The sequence below is a fragment of the Cannabis sativa genome, chromosome 9 (assembly GCF_029168945.1).
Source record: "Cannabis sativa cultivar Pink pepper isolate KNU-18-1 chromosome 9, ASM2916894v1, whole genome shotgun sequence".
Classification (NCBI taxonomy): Eukaryota; Viridiplantae; Streptophyta; class Magnoliopsida; order Rosales; family Cannabaceae; genus Cannabis; species Cannabis sativa.
Genome location: NC_083609.1, coordinates 5316239 through 5331292, shown reverse-complemented (window position 1 = coordinate 5331292; position 15054 = coordinate 5316239). Strand labels below are relative to the sequence as shown.

At 31.1% G+C, this 15054-nt stretch overlaps 1 pseudogene; it reads right to left on the bottom strand.

The window, feature by feature from the left end:
* Positions 1-14059: 14059 nt before the first annotated feature.
* On the bottom strand, positions 14060-14159 carry LOC133031623 (small nucleolar RNA R71; annotated as a pseudogene).
* Positions 14160-15054: the final 895 nt, after the last annotated feature.

The following is a 15054-nucleotide window of genomic DNA, read 5'->3' as shown; positions in this document are numbered from 1 at the left end:
AAATCCACAGTTAAGCGTGCTTGACATGGAGTAATTTTAGGATGGGTGACCTCCTGGGAAGTTTTCCCAGGAAGCGTGCGAGTGAGGACAAAACACGCTGGAAACACTCATGTTGGTCTGTATGGTCAATCATCAGTCCATGAAGCAGCCAGAGTGACGTACTTGTGTATAAGAGCCATTAGTCCGTGGGTGTAAGGGCCCAATGGAGGCTTGAAGCAGGGACGTTACACCAACTACCATAGTTGCTCCTACTGTCCCTGTCAACAACCACCCCATGATTACTAGAGCTAAAGTGGGCACATACAAACCAAAAGTCCTCTTGATCTCCAAGGAACCTCTTACTTTAGCTGTTGCATTGCAATCAAAGGAGTGGAATAATGCTATGGGAACTGAAATAATAGCCTTAAAAAGAAATAAAACTTGGATTGTTGTTCATCTTCCTCTTGGAAGAAAGGCTATAGGTTGCAAATGGGTCTATCGAGTCAAAGAAGGGAAAGATGGCTCTGTTGTGCAATTCAAAGCTCGGCTTGTTGCAAAAGGATTTCTGCAACAGTATGGTTATGATTTTACAGAGACATTCATCCCTATGGTAAAGCCAACCACAATTCGAGTCATCTTAACAATTGCCTTATCTTATGGTTGGGAAATAAGGCAATTGGATGTTAACAATATTTTCTTAAATGGTGATCTAACTGTAGAGGTTGGGAAATAAGGCAACTGGACAAAGATCACCCTAACTATGTGTGCAAACTCAATAAAGCATTGTATGGATTAAAACAGGCTCCAAGAGCCTGGTTTGATAAACTAAGGACTGCTCCAAAAAGCTTTGGTTTTGCCTCGGCAAAGGCTGACCAATCTTTGTTCCTTCGAATAACTTCCTCTCACACAACCTTTGTCTTTGTTTATGTTGATGATATCATCCTTACAGGCAGTTCCAATTCAGTAATAACTAGTTTCATTTCGGATCTCAATGCAACTTTTGCATTAAAGGACCTTGGTCCTCTTGATTACTTCCTTGGTCCTCAATTCTAAGACCAAATCTCCACAAATAAAGGAAACATTCTAAATAAATACTTCCTTGGTCCTCAATGCAACTTTTGCATTAAAGGACCTTGGTCCTCTTGATTACTTCCTTGGCATTCAAATTCAATATCTTGACAGTGGGCTTCACATGTGCCAAAGGAAATACATCACTGATCTATTATGCAGAAGCAAAATGGAATTTGCCAATTCTCTTCCAACACCAATGACAGGTGGTGAAAAATTATCAGGGTATGATAGTGACCCTGTTGCTGAGCCACATCAGTATATAAGCATTGTAGGAGCTCTAAAATATGTTGTTATAACTACACCTGAGATAGCATATGCAGTAAACAAAGTCTCTCAATTTATGCATAATCCCTTAGAATCTCATTTGAAGGTTGTCAAAAAAGATTCTTAGGTATCTCAAAGGGACTTTGGATTATGGTCTGCACATCAAGCCTTGCTCCAATCTCAATCTTATTGGATTTTGTGATGCGGATTGAGCATCCGATCCTTATGATCGAAGATCCACCTCTGGTTTCTGCTTATTTGTTGGTTCTAATCTTGTATCGTGGAGTTCCAAGAAACAGAAAACTGTCTTCAGGTCTAGTACAGAAGCTGAATACAGGAGCTTAGCTAATGCCACAGCTGAACTCGTATGGCTGCAATCCTTATTAGCTGAAATTGGTCTCTCTAAGCTCCCAACTCCTACAATATGGTGTGATAACCAAAGTACGGTCTTAATGTCTGCAAATCCCGTACTTCATTCATGAACAAAACACATAGAGTTGTACTTGTATTTTGTGCGTGAAAGGATTATCAATCGACAACTCTTTGTCAAACACACACCAGCTCAAGATCAAATAGCTGACATTCTAACAAAAGTTTTATCTACACCAAGATTTGCTCTGTTGAGAGATAAACTGAGCTTGGCTTCCTTATCCCAGCTCAGTTTACGGGGGGTGTTAGTTAGGATGTTAGTTAGACTGTTTTCCATTCTGTTATGGTAGTTATGTTACAACTTTTGACAGCTGCTCTTTATTTGTTATATTTACTTATCTTGTATATTTGTTTTTTCGGAAAGAATACTTATCTTGTATATAAATAGAGCTTTTGCTCATTCCTGTAATAATGAGAAATCTGTTCAATTATCTCTTTCTCTTTCGTTCTCTTCTTTCCAACATTACTATATATATATGAAATATAAAAGTTATATACATAAACTAGTGAATGTCGTTTCGAAAATTGTATGCTTAATTAGGTGATATAATGATTCAAGATTTTTTATTGATTTTGTATACTCGGATGTCATCATTTCTGATTCTTTCACAACTTCAACTTCAATATATTGCAGTGCTCTTAAATATTTTTATACATATTCTACACATACAAAGAGGTCATAAAGAAAAAGCTTAACACATACATTACTTTGTGTATATTAATAACATCATAAACAAGTATACATTCACTCCCGTAAGTAAAATAAAAGCGAAAAGGAGATACATAATAATCCCGACCTCTACAAGATTATAAGTTCTACTAAAACAAACAAAGAGAGGGAGGACAAACAAGTCCTTAATTAGTCCTATATAACAACACATGTATGTATATATATATTTGTATGTATATATTACTGATCAGATCACACCTTGTAAACAACCTTGTGGTGCAATTGAGGATTAAGTTGGTAATGAGTAACATATCCTTTCACTTCAGCCACTTCAGTAGGAGCAATTACGGTTTTCACATAAGGCCCTTTGTAATTAGCTACGCAAGGTTGTTGGTGATGATGAACAGTACTAGCTTTCATATTATAATAATGTGACCCTCTGTAATGATCATCATCATGATCTGGGTACCGTTTTCCAATTTGCTCCATAATAAAGTAAGTAAAAATAAAATGATAATCGATATGAGATCGAGGATTTTTCTTTGTTTTGTTTGTTCTGATTATCTGTGATGAAATGTCAAGAACCCAATACATGGTCTTATATAGAAACAAGAGAAGCTTCTAATATTATATAATTAATAAGAACTTTCTATGTAATTACGTACATATATACCTGACCTAGTTACCTACTATATATATATATGCATGCATGTGGTGATTTATATTCGATCTCAAAGTTAATATTAATGTTTGATCTCTTTATTTTGAGTAAGCGCGGGTAGTTAATAACGCGTAAAAACAGTTACATATATATATCAGAGTCTATTTTCATGAATTATACACGTACACATATGGAAAAAGAATAAATTCCAAAAGACCCCTAACAAAGGAATATATGTATATTATGATCATTGTATTTAATTACCTAGTTTGTTTAACGTTAAACATACACGAAGTATATATAGTTGAATGCATGGAAGCTTCTATTTCCTTCAACTCACACTACAAAATAAAAATTTATTAATTTAGTGAGAACATTTTAATCATAACATAATTTTTTTGTGACTAAATGTAATTTTTAGTCACAAGAAATTAAAGCACAATATTTAGATACAAGGTTCCTAATTTAGTTTTAATCACAACAAGTATTGTGGTTAAAAATACATTTAGTCATAATAAATTTTATTAATTTTCACAACTAATACCTTTAGCTACGAACTTTTTAATCACAATATAGGAATTATATTTTATAATTATACACAAATTTTATTATGATTAAAAGTAAGATTGTTTGTAGTGTAATTACTAAAAAAAATAGTTAAATACATAATAATAAAAATATTACAATGAACTATACAAATTACAATCTACCTCAAATCTTGAGAGATTAAAAAAAAAAAAGAGAGAGAGAGATATATGGATCACTACAAGAAATGTCACTTTTGCCAACACATTTTTGTGTTGGCAGAACTTGGTATTGCGCTGGTAAAATAGAATTAACTTGTAATGTGTTGGCAAAAAGGGGTTGGAAAATCAATGTTGGTATTAGAACTTTTGCCAGCATAAAATGAAAAATGTTAGTAAAACTTTGACCTCTTTACCAGTGCCGTAACGAACTGTGCTGTTAAAAGTGGCATTTCTGGATAATCTAGTATTATTGTTTACTTTATGAGCTAATTATTAAATCTACCATAAAATGTAGTAAATTTTGTAGATGTACACAATATTAGATATAGTATACGTATATGTTAAGAAAGACCCCTATAATAAAGTAATATTTATATATACTCAAAAAAAAATCAAGAAAACACACAAATGTTATTTAGGCTTATTTTACTTAACAAAATTGGTAATGTTACGATTTTACAACTCATGCATCCATGAGCCCAATTGAAATAGTACCAGCCCAACAAATAAAGCCCGAAACCCCTTGATTAAGAACAAACCCTATCAGATTTATATTTAGGGAAATTTACATTGTATACTAACTTTCGTCATTTTTTTACAAAAATACTGTCAGGCGGTATTTTTTATTTTTTTACTGTGTTTTTTTTATAAGTTTCATACTGCAGTATATTGTGTTAAGTTTTCACCGGTGTTCTACTAGTGTTTTTTAGTTGTTCTACTGTTGTTTTGAGTAATTTGTTTTGTGTTTTACTGGTGTTTTATAAAAACAGTATTTTTGAAAACCTTTCTGTGTGAGTATTTTTATAAAAGTTAACCCAAATTTTAATATTTTTGTAAGTTTTCTTATATATCAGATTCTATGTATAGTTCAAACACACTTCAAGAAATCTAGCTCCTTAGAACCTCCGCGAGCTACTAGGGTTAGAGATTCACACACAAATCACCAAGAAAATTCACACGAAATCAAAAACAAATAGAAACAGGGTTAGGGAAATAAACACAGATGAAAAACACCACAATTTTCTAAAAGTTCAGCCCCAAAAAAATAGACTACATCCATGTCGAGCTCACCACTAATATACTCGATTTCTCCACTATCCATTGGTATGGATTACAGCATCTTCTTTGATTTCAAGTCACATTCATTGATTGTTAATCAAAGTTATACAAACTTTGAATTCTTTTCTATATTTTTCTTTTATGAGGGATTTTTCTTTAACACTTTTCTATCTCTCTCTCTCTCAACACGAATGAAGTTATCTCACACTAGTCACTCTTGGGATCTTCTCTCTAATCTATTTAAATATCTAAAATATTAAATGAGTTTCTATATGCATCTAAATTCATAAGTAAAATATCAACTCACATATATCATAGATTTTACAGATTTTTATAGACTTATTATGTTTCTAAGTTATGCCACAAATGAAAGAAAAAATTACAAATTTACATGTTACAAATCATTTATATATATATTTATAATTAACAAGTCATGACTTTGATTAATTTAGATCAAAATATCCATTAACAAGTAAGTCAAGTCATTTAAATTAATAAAATAATAGGTTTTATGTAAATTATTAATTGAATTGGTGTTGTGATAAATCCAACACGCAAGTATACGTATCGTTTTAACAAGTAATACTCAGGTAAGTGAGATCGTTCCCACGAGGACTGTAGCTAAGTACCAATCAATTGAATTCTTGTTTCTATTTAGTAGAATCAATAATAAAGTTGAATAATTAAATAACTAAAAATTAAAAAGCATGATAATAATAATAAAAAGTGTAATTAATTATGGATGAATATTTAGGGAAAAGAATCCTGTTGATTTAATTACCCAATTGTTAATGCTAATTACTATTCTCTTTCTCAATGTGAATGACAGATTATAAAAATTAACCTAACACTACAACATTCAACACTAATAGCGGCGGACCCCTCCGCCGCTATTAGTGTCTGTTCTGGCCGCTAAAGGGCAATAGCGGCGGACCTCGGCCGCTATTGGTCCGCCGCTATTGCTTGGCCGCTATTAATAGCATTAGCGGCCAAAAAAGTGGTCCGCCGCTAATGCTAATAATAGCGGCGGGGCAATAGCGGCGGGACCCCGCCGCTAATGCCCTTTGTCACAAAGGCTATGCAAATACTTTCGTTTCACATCAAAACCTAGTTTATCCAATTTTAACATTCCCAATTCTCACTTTTCAGATTTTGAATTAAGATCATAGAACATGTAGAAGGTGATCAATCTTAAACATGTAATTAAACACAAATATGGATAAATTCACAATCAAGAAAGGAGAAATAGTAATTATCATTACCAAAAGTAATTTCAATCAACATTCATCACCTCTCTAAATAGGAGTTTAGTTCATAAAATCATAATAACATCCATAATCAAAACTAAAACAGAAATTAACATAGAAATTAATAGAGTTTAAGAAAGAACTAGTTGGTGATTGCATTCCGGATCGCCACCATTGATTCCTCTGCCTCCTTCTTTCACTTTTGGGCCCAATTTCTGCCTCCCTTCCTTCTAAAACACAAGCCCCTTAAATAGAAATTAGGGTTACTACCTTTGAAAAAGTCAAAAACTGGCCAAAAATCTCGTATTTCGTCCCTGGTCGCGACCATATAAAGCCTAGTCGCAACCATAGGCAAAATACGAAGAAGAAAAAAACTTGCTATTTGGCTCCTATTCGTGACCATGGTCGCGACCATGGAAAGTGGTGGTTGCGACTACTGGAGCAAAATTTGACATCTTCAGCATCTTTTAATAAAATGTGCATAACTTTCACATAAGAACTCCAAATGAGTTGATTCAGAATGCGTTGGAAAGATGAAAAAGAAATCTAAAACTTTTATGTTTTGACTTTTTTCAAAATTATCTAAATATAACATAGTCAAATTTAAGCTTAAAGTTTCAGTTTTATTTTCTTGCAGAATTTTCTCTATTTTATAGATTGTTGTTTTCCGAAATTTGATCAATTTATACATTCCAAGTGTGAAACCTGAAACCAAAGAAAACAAGCGTAATTCTATTCCAAATATAATAATAAAAAAGGAAAACAACTATAAAAAGTGACCCAAAACGTATGCTAAAAATAGCCTAACAATTGGTAAAATTTTATTAACAACTTAACTATGGTTAAGTTAGATCCTTGCATCCTTGCATCAAGTTAACCATAATTAATTTAAATTTTACCAAGAAAATATATAATTAATATAATAAAATAAATATGTAATAACCTAGATATAGTTGGTTAATTATATTATTTCATTAAATAAATAAATAAAATAAGAAGTAGAATTTTAAAAAATTAGGTTGTTAAAAAACCTAAATATCTATTTAAATTCCAACTAATTTATAAATTCTAATTTTATTTTAATATTCTAAATGCCTGTATTACTACAAAAAATCTTACTTTTAGTCACAACAAAACTTGTGACTAAAAGTAAAAAATTTGTGACTAATTATAAATTATTATTCCTATGTAGTGACTAAAAGGTCCGTGCCTAAAGCTATTAGTCACAAAAATTTTTGTGACTAAATGTATTTTTAGTCACAATACTTGTTGTGACTAAAATTAAATTAGTGAGAACTTGTAACTAAATACTATGTATTAGTCACAAGTAACATTGTTGTGACTAAAAGTCACATTTTTGTCACAAAAAATTATGTTGTGACTAAAAAGTTGTCACTAAAAGTAACAATTTTTTGTAGTGGATGAAAATATATTTTTTTTCTTTGTACTAATTAAAAAATTCTAATATAACTTGTGAGAGTTAAAAGCAACTAATAAAATGGCAAATCATGTAATTAAGTAAATAGAATTGATTAAAAAAAAAGACATAAGCATCACTTCCAAGTAGAGAGTGATCATATAAATAGTTTATACGTACTATAGAGCCCATTCCTATTTAGCACCAGTGCTGCCTAGAATTTTTTATAGGTAGCGCTCTATAATTGGTTAACGATATTACGTAAAAGTTATTTTTATAAGTTATATGAAATTCAATACTTTTTTTTTTAGAATGCAAATTGGAATTCTATTAATTTGCTAAATCAGCCAAAAGACAAGACTGTAATTCAGTAGGAACATCCCTCCCACTGAAAACTCGATCTGGAAAATAATACGCCACTCTAGCAAAGGTGTGCGCAGTCATATTAGCAGATCGTTTAATAAAAAACAAAGAAACATTGTTTAAAATAGATAGAAGCTTTCGACAGTCCATCACCACTCCCCCAAGAGGCGAAACCATGGTGATGTTACTTCGAATAGCTTGGACAATTGAGAGACAATCAGACTTGAGTTCAACATTATGCCATTCATGATCCTTGATCCAACTTAACGCCTCTTTAATGTCTAAAACTTCAGCCATGTGTGGTGCCATTGTACCACTGCCAAAGAACCAAAAGAAGAAAAAAAAACAGAGCACTGAAACCTGAAAACTGGGGCTAGCAGATCACTCAAAATCAATATGAATTTTGCATGTCAAAAGACAAGACACCATGACTTACAATTTATACTTTAGATCGTTTAATCACAGTAGGAATTATCTCACTATTTTATTAATAATACCCAAACGACAAACCTTAAAACCTTTTCTCTGTGTTTAATACTTCTCAGAATCCAATCATTAACTTACTAATTTCTGTTGTTATAAGAATCTTAGATTTCGACAGCAAGTGAGAAGAAGAGAAGAGAGGAAAAACCCATAGAACCTTAGCTTTGTATTTGGGTGAGAAGGAAGAAGAAGAAGAAGAGAAACTTTATGAAACCCAATACTTGTACACCAATAGCGGTATAAGCACAATAATACCTTTTAGCAATTCTCTTTACTATCCTAAGGACTCAAAACAATTAAGTATAAAATTATCACATGTCCCGTTAGGCTCATGATTATCTTAACATTAATTCAACATGTATAATAAAATCAAACAACAAATAACATGTGTAATGATAAATAACATACTTTTTATATATTTAAGAAATTTGTGAAACAATAAAACATTTATATATATAGATATATATTCTGATTCCAATGTTACAAGGAGAGAGTATAGTAGAGAAGCACCAATATATATATATAGAAAAGAAATAGCAACAAGAATATATATGATTAAGCTAGCTAGCTGTATGCAAAATATCTAAGTTAAGCATATTGATATATATAATAAACTCAAATAAGAATATTAATATGAATAACATATGTTCTACATTATTCCATAAAAACACAAAAAGTGAACAACCTAGCAGTATTGTACTGCCTATAAGAAATTATATATACTCGAATATCTTTTTTCCAATTAATAATCAATGATCTATGATTACTATTAGCTATAAAATTGTTTAAACAAATACAAGCATATAATAAATATTTTCAACAAGTACGTACATACATATTAATTAAGTGATAGTAATACAAAGAACCTATTGCATATATAATTAAAAACAGAAATAAAACGGCAAAATGACCAATGATCTTGGCCATTTGTTAAAAAACACAAATCTGTATAAATGGATTTATTCATTTATATAAATCTATGATATAAATAAATCGATAGACATGGGAGAGCTTATAAATAAAAGAAATGAATGAAGCATGTATAATATAATATTCAACAACAATCTTGCCCCTTGATCTGATGATGATCAGTTTGAATATGATCATGACCCAGTTTTGGTGGTAAGGAGGCTGCGCTACCACTTTCGATGAAGTTATTCTCATCATGATCATGTTCCTGATTATTTGCTGGTGTAATAGTAGTACAACTACCTCCGTACTTGTTGTTCCCAACCCCAGCAATCTCATCATTATTATTATGTCTGATCAGTTTTTCTTCCATGGAACTTTTGAAGCTGTCCTTAGCATGATCAGTACTTCCATGTCCCTGCTTTCCTGGTAATATGTGACTGTTAAGTTGTGGATCAGGGCGACGAACTAATTTTAACTCTGGAGAGTTTTGTTTTTTGGGACCAAAACAAGAAAAAATATTGCCCATAATTAATATTATCTACCAACTTGATAGGCACAGAAATATATAGATATATATATATTATAGATATAGATGTACCTTAGCTTCCACGCACACGTCGTACATTTATATGCAACAATATCCTTCCATTAACATATTCTCAACATGTCGAAGAGGTGAATTATTTGAAATTTAATATAGTACTAAAATATATATTATATATTTATATGTAGTCTTTATTATATATTACTAACTCATTTATGGGGTCCTACTACGTACCTAATCCAAAATTCCTTCAAGTGAAAGAACGGTAGCATTTGAACCATTTTTTTTATAGTGCATGGCCACGTGAATATATGTGGTGACAATGAAGTCCTTCCTCTACCTAAACCAAAACAAAGTTTATATGGGGTATTTTTTTTTTCTTTTTTGGCCTCCACTATGGTAGGAATATTGATGCCTTTGTATATTATAATATAAATTTTGATTGAATTACTTGCATATAAAATAGGCTTCAAACTATTTTGTATTTCAGCAATATAAATTATTATATATAGAAATGTTACGAAAATTTGTGAGATATATTCTAAATAATTATATTGTGTTCTCTAATATAAATAGATTTAGATCGTAAAATAATAGATAGGTTTCCTTACAATTTTATTATATGCTTTTTTCCTTTCTGTCTTTTGTGGTCCTAGCTAAAGCTAGAGTGACAAGAGTACCACTCTTTACATTATAGTCATGGCCGGCCAGAGGGTGGGGCAGCCGGGGCCTTGGCCCCAGGCCCCACAATTTCGAAGGCCCCGAAAAACTTAAAATTAATATTATATATATAAAAAAATAAAAATATAATATATGTATGTATATAAATTTTGGTTCAATAATTACATAAAATGGCTTATAGCACAGTTGGTAATAGAGGGGTTCTATGTTGAGGTGTGGGTGCCGAGTTCGATTCTTACCTCTCTCACTTTTTATTTGTTTTAAAAATTCAAAGGTATGGTTAAATTTTGTAAAAGATATGTATGTTTATTTATTTATTTTTATTTATTTGATAAGAATATAATATTTTAAGATATATTCAATGCATTAGCTAAAAATATGTATATAATATAATGTTTAGAAATAAATTTATAGTAAATTGTTGGGGTTTTTTTTCTTAAAAAAATATTATTTAAAAAAAAATATTATGTTATAAATATTTTTTAGTAAGGAGCAAAGATTATGTTTAGTAAACAATTTTTTAAAAATTACTCTTGATGCAATCAAACGGATAAAATAATTTATTGTAATTCTAATAAATAAATCAAATATTTTTAAAAAATAACTAACAAGAATATTATAACTTAAATAAAAAATATATTTCTTAATTATTATTTATTTTTTTAAAATTTATAAAAACTTATTACATATATTAAAAAAAATTAACATAATTTTTGACATACTATTGATTTTTTTTTTTACAAGAGTCCTAAAATATATAACACTTCAATAAAAATGCTATTAATTATAATTAAATATTACGTTAAGTTACCTTATATGGTGAGAAAAATTATTTGTTATATGAAGATAAAAAGTTAAATTATATTGTGTCAAAATTTCAATAATAATCAAAGTAAAAATAAATAAAATTATATAATATTTATTTTATTTTTTTGTAAAAAAAGCCCTGTTTCAAATTTCGTCCTAGGCATCTCAACACCTTGAGACGGGCCTGATTATAGTTATAATTATAATGATCACACTTTCTATCTAGGCTAACTAGTAATTTTTTCCTCTGAACTTTGACATGTACTAAATCGTGTCTCCTGGACTTTTTTGGCCGTTAAAAATTCCCTCCGAACTACTGAAATTGTTAAATTTAAGGACTTTTGTCTAATTTCATTCAATTTTACTGTTTCAGTGATTGTTTATGTGCTAAACTATGCTCCCCAGACTTTGATATCTACCAAATCATGCCCCTCAAACTTTAATATGTACTAAACTATACCCCTTGAACTTTCATCCATGTTAGAATTTTTTTACTAAAATTAGACAAGTCCTTAAATCTAACAATCTCAATAGTTCATGGAGAATTTTTAACGGCCAAAAAAGTTCAGGGGGCATGATTTGGTACATGTCATAATTCGGAAAAAAATGACTAATTAGCCTTCTATATAGATAATACAATTAGCCATCTTAGTCTCTTTTGAGCTAAGTTTTTCTATTATTGTAAAATGTCTTTTATTTTCACTTAGTATCAGAGCTACATGTTTTTTATGCAACAATGTATCTAATGGGACCAACCATTACTCGAAAATACTACTTGCCTAAAGAGGTATAAAGGGACCAATAAATCCCTGCAACTATCGAAGATTAGGGCACACAATTAAAAAATAAGAGCACATATAAACCAGCTCCCCACCAGGCTTTAATGGAGTACCACAGCTAGGATTTCAGAGTGGATGTGGTGGTTTCAAAAGCCCACCATTTGGTAACACACTCTTTCAACCTTTCACTTTAAAACTAGATCGTAACAATTATAATTTGTAAAAAATAATAATTTCCACGATTAAAAGAGGCCACGTGTAAATGGTTTTATCAATGGATTGAGACAAGCTCCTATAGAGTTTGTTCCTACATGTGTAACTACAGATTAGGGGTTTGCTAGTAGCATTTGGGATTCGAGTGAATTCTAAATTTGAGCAATGGATAGATTGTGACGAATTGCACACAGATTGACTATATAAATTGATGACAAAAGTCATAGCTACTAAAGTAATAGGGTGTACTTCAACTAGATCCTTGTGGATATTTCATTAAAAAATTTGTATGGAGCTCACTTTAGTGCTAAGATGTATGACCTAGGGACTATGCTACAAACCACACGGAAAGGATCAATCTTAATGGTTAAATACCTTAGATAGAAAAGATATTGGTCAGATCAATTGGCACTTGTAGCAGATCCATATCTTGAATCACATTTAGTGGCAAGAATGTCCTCAATGGACTTTATGTTGAGTACATCACCATTGTAGCTTTCATAGAGGCACAAAACAACCTCACACTAGTAACCTTGCAAGAGCTCAAAGAACTCTTCTGAGTTTTGAAAACCAACTCGAAAGGATCGATGGAAATGAAACTACAACTATGACTTAGAATCCCTCAAGCTCTGCACCACCATCTACAGATCTTGCTCACAAATATAATCCAAAAAACAACAATAGCAATGCAAGCAAGAGACCAAGTTACCGCTCTATAATTCAAGCTACAAAGGCAGAGGTTTTACTCCAAGCACAACAAAAGGAAATAATGGTTGTGGAGGAAGAGGCAGAGGTGGTAGAAGAAATTCAAACTCCAACATGCTAAGTTTGTCTTAGGTATAGACACTCATGGACATATTGATGAGTGTACATTTGTATACTCATTCCTAGTCATTTATTAGATGAATTAGTATTTATTTCTTAAAATTTTGTATAAATTTGATGTGTTTTCTCTAAGTGTGTAGGTTTGTGTTTAAAAAATAATTTTATGATAAACAGAGATGTTTGAGCCAAATTTTTTTTTTTTACAGTATTTTAATCATTTTCTTGAAGAGCTTATGATATCTAAAATCATAGAGCTTGCTCCCAGCTTTTTAATGTTAAATCATCTCATTTGGAGTCTTAATGCAAAAGTTATGCATGATTTACTAAGCAAGGTTAAAGTAGTAAAAGAATGACGAAAAATGGCCTCTGGCGCTGTAGCGCCATAAGTGAGGCGCTACAGCTCCGATTATGGGAAAAAATGGTTTTTGAACGAAAATAAAATCTTGGGGAATATTGCATGGCGCTATAGCGCATGTCTTTGGGGCTATAGTGCCGCCCGTACAAATTGATATCTATCTTATTTTTAAAACATCATCTTTTTCATTGTTTCAGTCCTATAAAAAGAACATTATAACTTCAGCTTTTGGGATGACTAGAGAGAGACAGAAAGTAACTTTGAGATTAAAGAACACATTGATGAGAAAGAGAGAAGAGGTTCCAAGCTTAAGCATCATCAACATTTATTGGTCTTTTTCTTTTTCTTCTTTATTCTTTTGTTTAGTTATTTAATTATAAATATGATTATTGTTGTGATTATATTTGTCATTATGAACTAAACACTCTTTCTAGAGTGTTGATGAAACTATTTTAAAACATGAATTAAAGTTTTTAGATTATTCTCATATTTGTTCTTGCTATTTATTTATGCAATTTTATGCTAATTATCATCTTGTTAATGCTTAATCACCATTAATTAGTATAGATATTTCAACCAATGTTATTCGAAGAAACTATATGAAACATGGGAGTGATTCAAAGACTTATTAAGTCTCTGCCCACAACATAATTATGAGAACTTGATGCAAGTCTTAATTTTCTACAATGGTTGAATGGTCTGACAAGGACTATTATTGATGCCGTTGTTGGAGGAGCATTATTGGTGAAACCTGCAACTCAAGCCATTCATTTATTGGAGGAGATGGCCACTAATATCTATAATTGGCCTAACGAAAAAAAAAAAAAAACTCTAAGAAAGGTGGTTGGTGATCCTACGAAAAATATAGCAATCTAAATTTCTACTTTATCTAATCAAGTAGTTGCCTTTGTTGCTCAAAAGAATACATCTATTATAGATAATGTTGTTGCTGCACTACATCACAAAGGCCTGACATGAGTAGCATAGTATATGGCTAATACACCTTATAATAATAACTATTGGGGTGCTCCAATGCTTAACTACTATCATCTAGAGTTGAGAAATCATGAGAACAGTTCTTATGGTAACACTAAAAATGTCTTGCAACTGCCTCCTAGATTTAATACACAACAACAAGAAGAGAATAAACCCTTAGAAGACATTCTAAGTACTTTCATCATATAAATGATATTTTAAAATTAAAATTGATAAATAAAAATAAATCATATTAAAAATAAAGATAAATAATTTACATTTCTTGTTTTTTTTTTTTGAAAAAAGATTGATCTTATTCTTTTTCATTTATTTCTTTCTTTTTTCTTTCTTTCTTTCTTGCCTTTACTTTTAATTTTCTTCTTCTAGTAGATACCCTAGCCACGCCTCTAATTTCCTTTCCCCCTAAGCCACAATTTTCAAACCTCATGTGTCCACCATTAAAGGTTCTAGAGGAGATCCCTTGGCCGGTGTCGGGTGGCCCATCTGGTACCCTAGTACAATTATGATGGCAGAGATAAGAAGATAGAGGGAGGATGAATATTTGTTAAAAACT